General features: G+C 36.5%; 1 long non-coding RNA gene across 1 annotated transcript; it reads left to right on the forward strand.

The window, feature by feature from the left end:
* The first annotated feature begins 715 nt into the window (after positions 1-715).
* LOC107309985 lies at positions 716-4,621 on the forward strand. Its single transcript, XR_001553415.2, has 2 exons — positions 716-792; positions 3,178-4,621. It is a non-coding gene; the product is annotated as an uncharacterized LOC107309985 (long non-coding RNA).
* The last annotated feature ends 257 nt before the right edge of the window (positions 4,622-4,878 follow it).

Genomic DNA, 4,878 nt, shown 5'->3' on the forward strand with positions numbered 1-4,878 from the left:
ATGAGGCAAAAATGTTGTTCAGTACCTCAGCCTTCTTGATATCAGTTCCAGCTAGGTTTCCAATCTCACTATTCAGGGGATGCAGTTTCTTTTAACTTTTTTTGCTGTTGTTTGTACCTGTAGAATCATGGAATCATAGAATGGTTTGTGTTGTAAGGGACCTTTTAAGATCATGAAGTTTGAACCCCATTGCTTTAGGCAGAGACCCTTCTCACTAGATCAGGTTGCTCAGAGCCCCATCCAGCCTGGCCTTGGAATGCATCCAAGGTGGGTGCATCCACAGCCTCACTGGACAACCTGTTCCAGTGTCTCACCACCCTCACAGTAAAGAATTTCTTCCTGAGATCTAGCCTAAATCTACCCTCTTCCAGTTTAAAACCATTTCCCTTCATTCTGTCACTAAATCCCCTTACAAAAAGCCCCTCCCCAGCTTTCCTGTAGGACCCCTTCAGGTACTAGAGGGCCGCTATAAGATCCACCCAGAGCCTTCTCTTCTCCTGGTTGAAAAGCCTCAACTCTCTCAGCCTGTCCTCACAGGGGAGATGCTCCGTTCCTCTGATCAGAACTGGATGCAGTACTCCAAGTGGTGTCTCATGAGAGCAAAGGATCAGAATCACCTCCCTCGACCTGCTGGTCATGCTTCTCTTGATGCAACCCAGGATGCAATTGGCCTTCTGGAATGCAAGCGCACAATGCCGGCTCTTGTTGAGTCTTTTATCAACTGACACGCCCAAATCCTTCTCCTCGGGGCTGCTCTCAAGCCTTTCTCTGCCCAACCTGTATTTGTACTTGGTAACCTTCTTGTTACTCATTATATCCCTAGCCAACTTTAGTTCTATCTCTGCCTATGTGCTTAGGCATAATCCCATGCCTACATTCCTGTGCCACATCCCTATGATTGTCCCAGAATGCATGTCCATGCCTCCACTGCCAATGCAATTGTTTCTGGTGCTTTCATATATTCATAGAGCATACTTCTTGAATAGCCTACTTACTACCCTTTGTAATTGAAGACTAGGTTGAATTTCTTTCCATCTGCTGAAAGAGTAGGTGCACATGAGTGCACCATGACTTTGTTGATATACTAGGATATCTTTTTTTAATCTGCTGTCACTTGAATGTATGTTGTTGCCTCTAAATTGCTCCAGTGTACATGTGCAAATTTTGTTTATGAACAGTCTTGTTGGCTTCAATGTATTGGAATTTACCTATTTGTATTCCTTCCTTCTCTGATAATAGCCACATAATAGTATCATTAACATATTAAGTGACTGATTGATTGGTAAAAAGCCAACTTAGGCAATAAAGAGTGAGCTCTGATATTTGATGTTCACATATTGGTGAAAGTGCTTGTCAGCGATCTGCTTCATCTGCATTTAGTTCTGTTGTCTTACTCATATCTAATCATACTGCAATTACTCTTGTGCTTACTGGTATATTTTATGTAATGTTATCGGTGAAGTTTTGTTCTCTTTTTTTTTTTTTCAGTTCCAAGTGTGTCATCAGTAGTAAGCATGAGCGCTAAAAGAAGTGCTTTGTGAATCTCATAGTCATTGTGTTAAAATAACCATTAACATTTACATTTTAGAAAAAATTAACTTTCATAAGACTTATAGAAAACTCTGTAGGAGAATGAAGTTGAATTCAGTTAGCTCACACTGAAGTCTTTTGATTGAATCCTGCAAAACATAAACAGCAATCATTTGCAATACATAGGTTGTACATACATGTCATAAAATTCACAATGTCCAGCAAAGTTTCAGAGGAATGGTGATAGGCAAACAACAGCTTCATAGAAAATACATAGAAAATGTATGCAGCAAAGTACAGAGAGATTTTCAGGTGATGAAGGCTCTTGGCAAATACAGTGAAATTGCTCTGAATTTAGAATTTAAAACAAGCTCCAATTTATCTGTTTCAGAAGTATGCATTTTTTTATCAAGAGTGAATATGACAAACTTTTTCATTACTTCTTTCTGTTCTTTTAAAAAGAGAAATTCTGCTTTCAGGCATTTTGTGATGGAATTTATCAAAATTTCTTCAAGTCGGAAATTTGAGAAATAGAAGATAGCCGTGGTTGCAAACTACAGCAATTACTTCCAAATTTATTCTTGCAGCAGAGAAAAAGCAAAATAATTTAACCACTTAATAACAGCATATGTTATGATGATATAAATATGTAATTTATGTTGAAGTTATACCAGATTTTATTTAAAACAATGAAAATACTATACTTTCATAAAATAATACAGTTTATACTGGTACTACTGTTAATGGTAATGATGAGTAGTGCAAACTGGTCTTCTGTAGTAGACTGTATCTACTGCATTATCTCTTGTAACCATTGGAATTTCAACTGCAATGACAGTGGCCAGCAACTTAATACTTTTCACGCTAAGGCAAAATCTGTTCTGAGCACATAAAAATACCTGCAAAGCACAGAAAACAAACTTAATTTAATAATGTTTTATTATATTTAATAATATAATTTAATAATAATTTAATTTACCCAACAGTATTGAAATTAAGTACTCAGGAGCTAAACCAGTCTAAATGTCTTTAGCATATGACCTGTACTGGTTACATGTGTTTTTCTTTGAATTACAGGTGCACTTCTTCAGAAATAAATACCTCAAATGTATGTCCTTGTAATCCTAATAAATAGAAACACTTCCTGGGTTATAGCCATCATAGATCCTACTGAACGTTCTAATGGATTTTACATTAGTGCATCATATTAATCATAATTTCTGGATTCAGGTGTTCCTTATTTTTTGCATTTAAGCGACAGAAAATACATGCATATTAGTTTTAAAACAATATACCATTCAATTTGTACCATCAAATGATTGTGAAGTTACCTAAAATATTTACCTGGGAGACAAGTGTATCAGAAATTAATTCTTTTCGTATCAAAATGAGAATTCTGACTCTCAGACTATGGATATCAAAGCACAGTGTAACATCTCACCTAGCTGTTATGTGGCTGTCTTCTTTGATGGGGTGCAAATTCCTAATTGGGCTCTGTCTGCTGGCAGTAGGAAAGCATGATGATACACCAGTTTGTATTGTGCCTCAAGAGAAGGATTAGTCAGCAGAGTAGGCTAGAGCTTTTCATTGGTTGCATTTTAGTATTTACAAAAAGTACATCATAAATAGTTTTTTTTGTGCTTACAGGGCATACTTCAAGCTGTGGAAAGAGTTACCTCTTCCTTCATCAAAAGACTTTGCAGAGATTTTTGTGCCATATCTTTCCCTGCTGACTGCACAGCAGAGCAAAAAGGACATAGCTAGAGGAAAAGATACCTGGCAAGATGTCCGTGCAATGAAATGACCCTTGGGGGTATCACCTTTCCTGTGTAGCCACAAATACACATTATAGGAGACCTTCTGCTTCTTCCAAGTAGATGGAGAAAATCTTTTACTTATGTACACATTGCAGACTCAGAAATGAGGTGTTTTTCTTAAGACAACAAAAGCACAGGCAAACAACAACAACAAAACACCGCAACGTGCAAAAACTTAAAATTAATTTTATCCTCGTACAATATGTGAAGTAATTGATATGAATGATTGAATTTGCCCAAATGTGGAATAAAGTCCTGTAACAGAAATATCATTTCCTGGAATGTAAGAAATGCTTTTCAGCTCATCGGGCCTCACGTACCTGACACAGCACAACTTAAAGGTAGACAAATAAATTGATATATTGGATTTCTGCACAGCGTTCAGTGCTGGTTCAGAGTGATAAGCTGTGGCTAGGGTCAGCCCCATAGCTAGTTGCTGATTAAGACAGTGAGCAAGAGGAGTGCTGTTGTATGAATTCTTAAGACTGAACTCCGCTCCTTTAATTTCCTATGCTGGTGAACGCTATAATTATCTGTCTTAAACAAACTGATTCTGAACTAACGCAGTATACCAATGCACATCCAAAATATGATCTGTAGAAGTCTTAAGTTCAGGACTTAGGGATGAGAGGTGGGAAGTACATAGGGTGAATGAAGACACAGTGGTAGATTGGGGTGAACAATAGGAAGGAAAAGGAAGGAGATATGAATAAACTCTACAGGACATACAGGAAATTCCAATCATCTACAAGGAAGCAGAATTGAAGCATGTTACATTTGCTGTTAATTTTTATAATGATACCACTTCTGTAAACAAGCTACTACATAATGTGGTTGTATCTTCAGGTTCCTGTGAAGGAAAACAGCATGATTGGTTCTGCAAAGAAGCCCAATTAAATTTTACAATAATATTTTATAAAGATATTTTATAATTATCATTTTGCAAAAATGAAGATGACTGATATTTTATGTTTATTTAGTGACAAAATAGGTCTCAGGATATTGTGAAAGTTACTTTTGGGTTTTTTTTTTTGGTTGTTTTTTTGTTTGTCTTTTTATTTACAGGTTTCTATTAAGTATAGATGAATGAAATATGCACCTCCATGAGCTACTGACAAATAATAGGGAAGCATAAAGAGGATGAGAACTTTGTTAGTTCCAAGAAATTAAAATAAAATACTTTAAAAGTAGGGTGTAGTTTGCAAAATCTCTGTACTGATATCTCAGTATTACAAAATTAGATTACACCAAAATAAATTAATGTAGCAAACTCCTATCATGTGTAATCATTTGTTTTCAGATATTTTTTTCATCTAGTTTATATGGGTTTTTGTTATTTTCAGTGAATAAACACTGACAAGCTATGTTTCATAGAATCACAGAATCTTAAGAGTTGGAAGAGACTCGTAAAGGCTGTGTAGTCCAATTCTCATGCAGTGAACAAGGAGAACTGCAGCTACATCAGTTTACTTAGAGCCTGGTCCAGCCTGACCTTCAGTGTCTTCAGAGGTGGAGATTCTGCCACATCTCT

The sequence above is a fragment of the Coturnix japonica genome, chromosome 2 (assembly GCF_001577835.2).
Source record: "Coturnix japonica isolate 7356 chromosome 2, Coturnix japonica 2.1, whole genome shotgun sequence".
In the NCBI taxonomy this organism is placed as follows: Eukaryota; Metazoa; Chordata; class Aves; order Galliformes; family Phasianidae; genus Coturnix; species Coturnix japonica.